The 12,728-nt window shown below is 43.3% G+C and overlaps 1 protein-coding gene across 7 annotated transcripts in view; it reads right to left on the minus strand.

Annotated features, from left to right (window-relative positions):
• Window positions 1–12,728, minus strand: part of SRC (SRC proto-oncogene, non-receptor tyrosine kinase) — a 56,977-nt gene that overhangs the window by 22,120 nt on the left and 22,129 nt on the right. For 4 of the 7 annotated variants that reach the window (XM_029220246.1, XM_029220241.1, XM_029220242.1 and 1 more), the window contains one exon: window positions 477–635. The exons of 1 other annotated variant lie outside the window; for it this stretch is intronic. The gene's annotated coding sequence lies outside the window, so the exon portion shown is untranslated. Of the gene's footprint in view, window positions 1–476; window positions 1,356–12,728 lie in introns of those variants that run through there. 2 more of the 7 variants (XM_029220247.1, XM_029220245.1) reach the window with 1 other exon arrangement.

The following is a 12,728-nucleotide window of genomic DNA, read 5'->3' on the forward strand; positions in this document are numbered from 1 at the left end:
AGTGTTTCCCAACTTCTTTCACTGGTTTAAGTCCCCTTGCCTTTTGTGCCTCTCCTTGATAACATGTGGCCCAGTTGTGTGTGTGTGTGTGTGTGTGTGTGTGTGTGTGTGATTACATGATTATCGTCATGGGCTTTTGTCTGTCTAGTTCACTGCTGTGCTCCCAGTACCCAGCACAGGGTATGGCACACAGTAGGTGCTCAATAAACAGCTGAATGAATGAGTGTGAATGTGTGACTATGCAATAGTTAAGAGAGTTCTAAGCCAGAAATCTGGGAGGGCTAGAGATCTGGAAACACAGAGAAACCCAAGCTGCAAACTCCCCAGTGACGCCCATAGCCCTGCCACCCCCCCCCCTTTGCTCCCCACGTTGCCATCCGCAGGTCCTCATGGAGCCTAGCCAGGGTCTCCCCACACACCATGGCCGCCCCTCCCAGCTCCCTCATCTTGGCAGCCCTGATGGGTCATCACCTCACCTGGTGCAAGGCAGGGGCTATCCCAGAGGACCTGGGAAGCAGCCTGAGGTCTCAGCACGAACACCAGGTGTAGAGTCGGCGGTCTCGGACTAGAGGCCCTGCTCTACCTCTCCCCGCTGTGTGACCCTAGGCAAGTCACTTCCCCTCTCTGGGCCTCATCTGCAAAGTAGGGATAAAACAGATTTCTCAGAACTGTTGGGAGGATATGACTAGAAAGAGAAATCATCAAGGTTCTGTCTCTTGGGTCATGATTTATCAGGCTCTGACTCTGGCAGGCCTGATACTAAGGGCTTCCCAGACCTGAAATATCCTTCACTCCCCCAAAAGCAAGAGTGAGAGTGAGGCCGTGTATGGCATGGCATAGTCTGAAGCCAGACTCCCCAGACTCAGATCTTGGCTTTGCCCCTAATCGGCTGTGTGACCTCAGGCAAGTGACTTAACTTCCCTCTGCCCCACTTCTTCATCTGGAAATGACTGTGACAACTGAAGGAGGCAAGGCAGAGTGCTGGGAACACAGTAGGTCACCCTGCCACATCAGCTATTACTGATACTGTGATTCTGGACACACTGGCGATATGAGCTCCGATTATTCTCCAGGGGATGCTGCAGGCCCTGAAATCAGTCCAGAACTTCCTCTGGGAACCCGTGAATGGGCAAAAGTCCCCTTGACTGGCTGGGGCCTCAGGCAAGACTGTTTGCCCTGAGCGCCAAGCCCAGCTCTGTGACACCCCTCCCTATGTGAACATTAGCCAGTCCCTGTAACCCTCTGGGCCTCAGGCTGCCCGCCTGCACAATGGGGGCGTGGCCTGCATGCTCCCTGGGGGCCATCCAGCTCAGAGAATGTGGGGCTGGGGAGGCCCTGGGGAGACCTGCTCAAGGGATATGCCAACAAGCCTAGGAAGGCCAATTTCTACGGCAACCCAATCCGTTGAGGTCACGATGCCCATCAGCGCTCATACAGTTGGTGTCCTGTGGGATCTACTAACCCGGTTACCCACAGCCCCAGGCTCGATGGAGGCTGAGCCCCAACCACCACATCCCCACCCACCTGCTCCCTGGTATAGTATTCACAGCACCAACTGTACAGCAAGCCCTCTGCCAGTCACCACAGGGAGACACAGAGATGAGCTGGCCAGGTCCTGCCTCAGAGGGTGCATGCTCTAACAGGGGACTTGTTTGTGGGACTTTGAGAGGAAATGAAAGTTATAAAAACACATTAAAAATATTTTTTAAATTTTAATGAAGAACTTTCTAAGAGCCCAAACTTTCTTTAGAATGAACTAAATGATGAAGAGTGAGCCCCCTGTCACTGGAGGTGATCAAAGACAGGAGAAAGTATACTTGGCTAATGTGCCATGGAGGGGGAGGGAAAGCCAGGGCTGGAAATTGAAGGCCCTTCCAGCACGAAGAGGATGCATTTGCCCACTTGGGAGGGGGCAAAGAAAAAAGCTCTTGACCCCTAAGCTCTTACACTAACCCAGAAGACCACTCCCCACTGAGACACTCAGAAAAACATAAGAGGTCCTTCAAGACCAGACTAAGGTGGCCCAGGGCCTCTGCTTGCAATGTTTGTTGGTTTGTGGGGTTTGGGTTTTTGTTTTGGGTTTTTTGGGTGTTTTTTTGTCCTTGTGGTTGATGCTGATTATATAAGTACCACCTGTTTGTGGAGAGGTGGGCAGGTCGAGGTTAAGGGCCAGAGTACTGGAGCAGACTACCTGTGTGTGAATCCCAGCCCTACAAGCCCAGTGTGGGACCCTGTGCCTCAGTTTCCTTCTCTGTCAACTGAGGATAACAACAGTACCCATGTCATAGGGCTGCTGGGAGAATCCATGAGGAAGTACACGGAACATGCTTGAGATGCTGTGGCACGCTGGCAACCTGCCTCCAGTGGACAAGCCCCTGGGCATGGCGGTGCATTTCCTTCCGGCATCATATGAACATAGGACTGTATATTGGGATCCATCTAGTGCCCTTGACTCTAAGCTCCCTGCGGGAAGGACCGGGTCGGACCCATCTCCATATCCCTACTAGGTGCTCTGAAATATTTGCAGAACAGACAAAAGACTAAATGAGCACAGACATGATTTGCATCCTGCTTTGTTCCTGCAATGCCATGTTGTAGAGACCAAGTATCATTCTGCAATATTCAAACACTCCCAGAGCCTGGACCTTGTACTGGGCCCTGCTCTAAGCACTTTGCAAATATTGACTCATCAAATCCCCATGATAATCGAGGAAGTAGATACTAATAGTGTCCCTATTTTACTGATGAGGAAGCAGAAGCACAGAAAGGTTGAGGCACCTGCCTGAGATAACACAGTGAGGGTGAGAATGAAAAAAAGTGGGGACATGAAACCACACTGGGCCGCAGGAATCAGGGGCTGCTCACAGGGTCCACCTCCTGCCCTCTGGACCTCTCTTTCACATGAACAGCAAGATGGGGTGTGAGTGGATAAGGCAGCCTAGCCCCATTCCTACAGAAAGCCCAAGATTTCAAGCTTTGATATAGCAGAGTGTGCTAGAGGAGGGACAGCACATTTAGGGTGGGATCTAGTCCCTGCAGGGCTGCCGCTGTGCTGTGTGACCTGAGAGAGACTGCCCTTCCAGACCGTGGTCTCCTTTCTTGAGGCAGGACCCTGTCTCAGAGCCCAAACGCTAAGTCACCATGAGCTGCCCATTTGAGAAGGGACAACTCCCCACATCTTTTCCGCCACTTGCTCACTCCAAGGCAGAGATATATCCTTGGGTTCCAAGAGGAAGTGGGGGGGCTCCATACTCGGGGTGTCTGAGGCTCCCAGAGGAAGGTAGCCCCTTTCCTCTGGGGAGCTGCTGCTGACCACAGGATCCGGACAGAAGGCCTGAGCTATCGCTACCGTGAGAGGTACTGGGATGCCCTATAGCACCTCCCCATCAGTGTCCCCAGCGCTTCGTGCTCAGTGGGTCCCAAACTAACTTGGCATCTCCCTCTACGACTTCCCCTCACCCCATGTCTCCATCTCAGGGCTGGTTCGCCCGTCCTCCCCGCCAATCTTCCTCAAATGCATCCCTCCCCACACCCCATCTCCACTCCCTCAGGCCAGGCCCCTGTCGTCCTGACCTGGGACAGCAGTGGGGGGCCCTCCAGGGCGCCCTCGTCCAGCACCCAGAGGCATCTCTGTACAAATAGGGCCCCTGCTCAACACTGTTCATGGAAAACTGGAAAAGACCTAAGTGTTTATCAGAGGGGGACTGGACAAATAAGTGCTGGTCTGTTCATCAAGTGGACAGCTGTGCAGATAAACAAACAGAATGAGAGCTCGGTGTGGCCTGGAAGATGCTCACAACACACTATTAAGTGAAGAGGAAGATGGCAGTGTAGAACGTCCTCTGGGCCACTCGGGGCCACAGTTTCCTCATCTAGAAAATGGGGGCAATAGTGCTACCTATGTCAAAGTGTTGGTGAGAGGATTAAAGAGAATGCAGACAAGGCCTTAGTGGGGTGCCTGGAACGTAGTATACATGAACTACAATTATTTCTGTAAAGAAAATTAGCATGTGAATGTGTATGTGTGTGTATGTGCAGACGTGCACACACGTGCCGTAAGGTTTAGAGAACGTTCTAGAAGGAGTCCAAATTCTTCACAATATTTAATCCAAAAGTTCCCCATCATCCCCCTCTGGATGAGGCCTAAACCCTTCAGCTGGGTCCACGCGGCCCTGTGGAGCTGGGGCTGTGGCCTCCTCCCGTGGGCCCCCTACAGGAGGGCACCACACTCTCTCACCTCCTGGCCTTTGCCTAGACTATGCCCCTAGGCACAGCTACTTACAACATCCAGAAGAGTCCAGAAAAAACTGTAGTTCAGTCAGGTCATACCCGCTCCTTCCTTCCTGACTCTGAAGAAGGTCACCTCCACCTCTTCTAAGAGTGGAGGGGAGGCCAGGAGCTTAGGAGTTGAGAGTGAGGACTCCAGTCAGACCTGGTTCAAATCCTGGGTCCACTACTTACTAGCTAAATCTTCTTGGGCAAGTCACTTCACCTCTCAGTTTCCTTACCTTTAAAATGGGCGTAATAAAAAGGAATGAAATTGAGTTATTTGTAGTGAGGTGGATGGACCTAGAGTCTGTCATACAGAGTGAAGTAAGTCAAAAAGAGAAAAACAAATACCGTATGCTAACGCATATCTATGGAATCTAAAAAAAAAAAAAAAAAGGTTCTGAAGAACCTAGGTGCAGGACAGGAATAAAGACGCAGACGTAGAGAATGGACTTGAGGACACAGGGTGGGGGAAGGGGAGGCTGGGACGTAGTGAGAGAGAAGCACTGACATATATACACTACCGAGTGTAAAATAGATAGCTAGTGGGAAGCTGCTACATCACACAGGGAGATCAGCTCGGTGCTTTGTGACCACCTAGAGGGGTGGGAGGGAGGCTCAAGAGGGAGGGGATATGGGGATATATGTATATGTATGGCTGATTCACTTTGTTATACAGCAGAAACTAACACAACATTCTAAAGCAATTATACTCCAATTAAGATGTATAAAAAAATGACAGATAATAAACAGATAAAAAAATAAAATGGGGGTAATAATAAACTTAACATCCGAGAATTAAGTGAGAGTCCATGTGCCAGGCAGAGAATAAGTGCTTGATAAACAGCGCTCACTGTTGTTTGCTGTTATTACCGTTACAGGTGACAAGAGGAGCAACGCAAGAGGAAGCAAGAGTTAGTGGCAGGGCCTTGAATGCCAAGCACAGAACTGAGCACGTTGCATGCAGTTGATACTCAATTGTCCCCACAGCACAGTGAAGTAGGGACTATAACTACATCCACTTTACAGATGGGACCAAAGTTCATGGAAGCCAAAACCTTGCCTAAGGCCATACAGCAAGCGAGTGCAGCAGAGTTGGGATGCTCGAGGGTCAGGAGAGTACAGTCAGAAGGCACCTCTGGTGCCCTGCCCACTGTGCTGATACCCTCCCTGCCCCAGGTACCCCCACCATTCCACCATCTCCACCTCCCTAACACAGAGGCAACACAGGTCAGAGGTCAACCTCTGACATCACCATCCATATCTCTGGACCCTCCAAGAAAGAAGAAGCATCATGGAAAGCCTGGAGCCAGAATGCCAGGTTCAGATGCCAACTTGCCATTTCCTGGTCATGCAGCCTCCAAGGGGCCTCAGTTTACCCCTTATCAAAAATGGGAATCTGTGTAATTGCTCCTATATGATTGAGCTTGAGGGGAAAACATGAGGTAATACTGATAAAGTGCCTGGAACATAGGAAGTGCTCAATAAATACTAGCTATTATTATCATCACTGTGGAAGACCTCTCTTCAGATCCTTGCTCTCTTTTCTAACCACTCTTACAATTGGGCAAAGGCTTCCAAAACTCCAACTGTGTGTAAAGCCCTGTGCATGGCCCTGGAGAGATTGTCTGGTAGAGTTGATTGGAACCAAGGCCTACAAAAGCCACTTCACAGGGAAAGAGTCCAGAAAAGACAAGCATGTCCACAAGTTAACCTTGCTCTAAGATGCTTGCCAGTGCAATGAGCTAAGAAAAAGACATGGATGGAATTGGAAAACAGAAGATGAGTATCATCAGTTGCAGCTGTTATCAATATAGATCTGAGAAATCCAAAAGAATCTTCTATAAAACTATTGAACAAAAAGTGAATTAAGTAAAGCAGAAGGAAATTAAATGTAATATCCAAAAATCAATAATGTAGCTAGGTACCAAGAGCAATCAGGAAATAAAATGAAAGAAAGCTTAGCATGGGAATTCCCTGGCATTCTAGTGGTTGAGACTCTGAGCTCTCACTGCCAAGGGCCTGGGTTTGATCCCTGGTCGGGGAACTAGGGTCCTGCAAGCTGTGCGGCGTGGCCAGAAAAAAAAAAAAAAAAGAAAGCTGAGCATTGCAAAAGTATCGATTCTTCCTAAATAAATCTACAAATTGAATGTGATCCCAATAAAACCCCAACAGGATTTTTTTCTAACTAAGCAGGTCAATTTTAAAGTTTATGAGTAAATGTATAAGAATAGCCAGGAATGGGACTTCCCTGGTGGCACAGTGGTTGAATCCGCCTGCCAACGCAGGGGACATGGGTTCAAGCCCTGGCCCGGGAAGATCCCACATGCCGCAGAGCAACTAAGCGCACGCGTCACAACTGCTGAGCCTGCGCTCTAGAGCCCGTAAGCCACAACTACTGAGCCCGTGTGCCACAACTACTGAAGCCCACATGCCTAGAGCCTGTGCTCTGCAACAAGAGAAGCCACCACAATGAGAAGCTGGTGCACTGCAACAAAGAGTAGCCCCCACTCACTGCAACTAGACAAAGCCCGTGCACAGCAATGAAGACCCAACGCAGCAAAAAAAATAATTATTTTTTTTTTAAAAAAGAAAGAATAGCCAAGAAAAACCTAAAAAAAAAGGGAAAAAAAAAAAAAAAAAAAAAAAGAAGAGTAACAAAGAGAAAATAGTCCAATCAGGTAGTAAAACTTACTATAAAGTCACAATAATTAAAACTGTGTGATATCACTACAAAAATATATAAATTAATAGAGCAGAAAAGAGGGTCCAAAAATTGTCCCCAAACATATGGAAATTTAATATATTATGAAAGTAGCATTTCATAACAGTGAGAAAAAGGTAGACTATTTTTAAGACAGAGTTGGGACCAATGATCTGCCACCAGGAAACAAAGCTGTATCTCAATCTCACTCCACACGCCTATAAATTCCAGATCAATCATATTTAAACCACACAAAAATAAAACCATAAAGCTCTAAAATAAGGTGGGAGAATAAGTTTTCTAATCCCAGAATGGGAAAAGCATTTCTAAACATGACCAAAAAACCTAAAGATCATTTTTAAAATAATACATCAATCTACATAAAAATCTAAAACGTCTGCATGACTTGATAAACATCATAAGTTCACAAGACAAACCAAAAACTAGGAAAATATTTGTAACTCATAGATAGGCAAAGTTTTTTTTCCCTTAATATATAATGAGCTCCCATAAAATAAGAAATATAACCACAGATAGTTTACAGCAAATGAAATGGTACTTAAACATATGAGAAGATGCTCAATCTCACTTAGAAAATAAATCACATTAAAACTACACAAGCCACCCAGCAACAGCAGAATACACATTCTTCTCAAGTGCACATGGAATATTCTCCAGGATAGACCATATGCTAAGCCATAAAACAAGCCTCAATAAATTTAAAAGGAGTGAAATCATACAAAGTATGTTTCTGATCACAATGAAATGAATTAAGAAATCAGTAACAGGGCTTCCCTGGTGGCGCAGTGGTTGAGAGACTGCCTGCCGATGCAGGGGACACGGGTTCGTGCTCCAGTCCGGGAAGATCCCACATGCCGTGGGGCGGCTGGGCCCGTGAGCCATGGCCGCTGAGCCTGCGCGTCCGGAGCCTGTGCTCCACAACGGGAGAGGTCACAACAGTGAGAGGCCCGCGTACCGCCAAAAAAAAAAAAGAAAGAAATCAGTAACAGAAATAAATTTGGGAGATTACAAATATGTGAAAATTAATACACCTAATACCCAATGAGTCAAAGAAGAAACCACCCAAAAAAGTAGAAAATACTTTGAGATTAATGAAAATGAAGACACAACTTATCAAAATGTATGGGATGCAGTAAAGTAGAACTTAAAGGGAAATGTATAGCTGTAAATGCCTATATTAAAAAAAAAGGAAAGATCTTGAATCAGTAACCTAAACTTCCACCTTAAGACACTAGCAAAAAAACAAAAAAAAAAAGAAGAAGAAAAAGAAGAGCAAACTAATCCTAAGGCAAGTGAAAGGAAGGAAATAAAGATTACAGCAGAAATTAGTGAAATAGAAAATAAAAAACAATAGAGAAAAATCAACAAAACCAAAAGTTTGTTCTTTGAAAAGCTTAACAAAATTGACAAACAAGAAAATTGTTCTGAGCAAGAAAAAAAGGGAGAAGACTCAAATTACTAAGCCCAGGAATGAAAGAGAGGACAACTACAAATCTTACAGAAATAAAGAAGATTTTAAGGAAATGCTATGAACAATGCCATGCCATGCCAACAAATTAGATATCTTGGATAAAATGGACAAATACCTAAGAAAACACAAACTACTGAAACTAAGAAGAAATAGAAATTTTAAATAAAGCTAAAACAAGTAAAGAGATTGAATTAGTAATTTTAAAACATGTCACAAAGAAAAACTCAAGCCCAGATGGCTTCACTGGTGAATTCTACCAAACAGATAAATAAGAATTAATACCAATTCTTCACTTGGGAACACTTCCCAACTCATTCTATGAAGCCAGTATTACCCTAACACCAAAGCCAAACAAAGACATCATAAGAAAAGAAAACTACAGACCATTATCTCTTATGACTATAAGATGTAAAAATCTTCAACAAAATGCTAGCAAACTGGATCCAGCAACATATAAAAAGAATTATACATCATGACCAAGTGAGATTTTCCCCAAGCATACAAGGTTGGTTTAACTTCTGAAAATCAATCAATGTAATATACCATACCAATAAAATAAAGGACAAAAACTATACAATAATCACAGTAGATAAAGAAAAAGTATTTGGCAAAATCCAACACCCTTTCATGATAAAAACACCCACCAAACTAGGAATAGAAGGGAATTTCTTCAACCCGACAAAAGGCATCTATGAAAAAGCCATATCTAACAACATACTTAATGGGGAAAGACTGAACGCTTTCCCCCTCAGAAACAAGACAAGGATGTCTGCTCTCACCAGTTCTATTCAACATTGTACTGGAGGTTCCAACCAGGGCAATAAAGGAAGAAGATGAAATAAAAGACATCCAGATTGGAAAGGAAGAAGTAAAATTTTCTTTATTTGTAGATGACATAACCTTGTATATAAAAATTCCTAAGGATTCCACTAAAAAAATTATGAGAATAAACAAGTTCAGCAACTTGCAAGGTACAAGATTAGTATATAAAAATAAATTGCATTTCTATACACTAGCAATAAACAATCCAAAAATAAAATTAAGAAAATAAATTACAATATCAAAAGAAGACTTAGGAATAAGATTAACAAAAGAAGTGCAAAACATATACTCTGAAAACAACAAAAATTGTTGAAAGAAATTAAAGAACTAAATAAATGGAAAGACATCCCATGTTCATGGATTGGAAGACTATGCATTATTAGGATGGCAATAGTCCCCAAACTAATCTAGAGTCAACACAATCCCAAACAAAATCCCAGCTAGCTTCTTTGCAAAAATTGACAAACTGACCCTAAAATTCATATGGACAGTCAAGGGACCCAGGATAGAAAAAACAATCTTGAAAAACAGAAACAAAGCCTGAGGGCTCACACTTCTCAATTTCAAAACTTGCTGCAAAGCTCTGGAAATCAAGACAGTGTGGTACTGGTATGAGGATAGACTTATAAATCAATCCAGCAATAAACACTCACATTTATGGTCAATTGATTTTTGACAAGGGTGCCAATATAATTAAATGGAGAAAGAATAATCTTTTCAATGAATGCTGCAGGAACAACTGGATACACTCAGGCAGAAGAAGGAAGTTGGGCACCTTCCTCAAACCCTACACAAAAATTAACTCACAGTGGATCACAAATCTAAATGTACAAGGTAAAACTTTAAAAATCTTATCAGAAAATACAGGCATAAATTTCCCCACTTTGGATCAAAATAGTTTCTTAGTCATGACACAAGCAACAAAAGAAAAAATAGATAAACTGAACTTCATGAAAATTAAAAACGTTTGGACTTGCCTGGTGGCACAGTGGTTAAGAATCCACCTGCCAATGCAGAGGGCACGAGTTTGAGCCCTGGTCTGGGAAGATCCCACATGGCACGGAGCAACTAAGCCCGTGCACCACAACTACTGAGCCTGTGCGCCACAACTACTGAATCCCACACACCTAGAGCCCGTGCCCTGCAACAAGAGAAGCCACCACAATGAGAAGCCCGCACACTGCAACGAAGAGTAGCCCCCGCTTGCCACAACTAGAAAAAGCCCATGCACAACAACGAAGACTCAATGCAGCCAAAAATAAATAAATAAATAAAATAAATTTACAAAAAAAAATTAAAAACGTTTGTGTGTCAAAGGACACCATCAAGAAGGTAAAAAGAATCCACCAAATGGGAGAAAATATTTGCAAACCATATATCTGATAAGGGACTTGTATCTAGAATATATAAAGATCTTTTACAACTCAACAAACAAAAAGAGAAATGACCCAACTTAAAAACGGACAAAAGATCTGAATAGACGTTTCTCCAAAGAAAATATATGGCTAGTAACTGCATGAAAAGATGTTCAACATTATTAGTCATCAGGAAAATGCAAATCAAAACCACAATGTGATACCACTTCACACCCACTAGGATGGCTTAGTGCCAACAAGTTGTTGGCAAGGATGTAGAGAAATTGGAAACTTCATACATTACTGGTGGGAATGTGAAATGGTATAGCTGTTTTGAAAGAACAGTCTGGCAGTCCCTCAAAAGGTTAAATATAGAGTTACCATATGACCCAGAAGTCCCACTCCTAGATATAGACCCAAGAGAAAAGAAAACATATCCACATAAAAACTTGAACATGAGTGTTCATAGAAGCATTATTCATAATAGCCAAAAAGTGGAAACAACCATACGTCCATCAATTGATGGATGGGTAAATAAATGTGGTATATCCATATAACAGAATATTATTTGGCAAGAAAAAGGAATGGAGTACTGATACATGCTACAACATGGGTGAACCTCGAAAACATGCTAAGTGAAAGAAGCCAGACACAAAAGACTAGGTATTGTATGATTCCATTTACATGAAAGTTCCAGAATAAGCAAATCTATAGAAACATAAAGTAAACTAGTTGTCACCTGGGGCTGGGGGAGGAAGGTTTGAGGGGCAGTGGAGACTGACTAAATGGGTTACACAATTTCTTTTGGGGGGTGATGAAATTGTTCTAAAATTGATTGTGGTGATGGTTGTACAACTCTGTGACTATACTAAAAACCATTAAATTGTACCCTTTGGGGGAGGGATAAATTGGGAGGTTGGGATTGACGTATACACACTACTATATATAAAATAGATAACTAATAAGGACCTACTGTATAGCACAGGGAGCTCTACTCAATACTCTGTAATGAGCTATATGGGAAAAGAAGCTAAAAAAAAAGTTTACATGTGTATAACTGATTCATTTTGCTGTACAGCAGAAACGAACACAACATTGTTAATCAACTGTACTCCAACAAAAATTCAAATAAATAAATACATACACACATAGATACATACAAAATAAATAAACTGTACACTTCAAATGGGTGAATTGTCTGGTATGTGAATTCTATCTCAATAAAGCTGTGTTTTAAAAAAAAAAAAAAACAACACTACACCAGAGGCCACTGTTCATCTATTAGATTGGCAGATCCCCAAATTCTAGATCCACCTGTGTTGGTGAGAGCGAGGGGAAGAAGAGGATGCAGTGTGAAGGTACATCAGTGCCACCTCCGTGAAGGACCCTCTGGCCATATCTAACAAAATTACAACTGCACACGTTCTCGGACACTGCAATTTGGGATTAATCCTAGAGGTATCCTCATACGTGGACACTAAGCACACGATGGAAGATATGCATTGCAGAATGGTCTGCGATAAGCAAAAGGCTGGAAACAACCAAAAGTAGTCTTCTCTAATGAAATAAAGCATGGTCTCCATCCACACAATGAATACTACGCAATCAGGAAAAAGAAAGAAGCAGCACTAAATGATCTCCAAGGCACACTGTCAAGAGCAAACAGTCACATGTAGAGCAGAGGGTACCATGCATGATCGCTTGAGGTTTTTAAACTATTTTTTCTAATATCCATGCTTACATATGCCTGGACTCCCTGGAAGAACATGCCAGAAACTCCTCCCATGGCTGCCTCCAGCAAGGAGACCTGGGGGCCAGAGAGGTTTACTTTTCCCTGCCTTCTTCTGTACTGTTTGAATTATTTTTTACTGTGTGTGTTAATGCTTTTTCTTTCCTTTTTAAGACAAAAGTTGACATATACACACTACTATAAATAAAATAGATAACTAATAAGAATCTACTGTATAGCACAGGGAACTCTACTCAATACTCCGTAATGACCTGTATGGGAAAAGAATCTAAAAAAGAGTGCGTATATATGTGTGTGTGTGTGTGTGTGTGTGTGTGTGTGTGTGTGTGTGTGTGT

Source organism: Monodon monoceros, unplaced genomic scaffold (assembly GCF_005190385.1).
Source record: "Monodon monoceros isolate NGI ecotype Baffin Bay Population unplaced genomic scaffold, NGI_Narwhal_1 Super_Scaffold_13, whole genome shotgun sequence".
In the NCBI taxonomy this organism is placed as follows: domain Eukaryota; kingdom Metazoa; phylum Chordata; class Mammalia; order Artiodactyla; family Monodontidae; genus Monodon; species Monodon monoceros.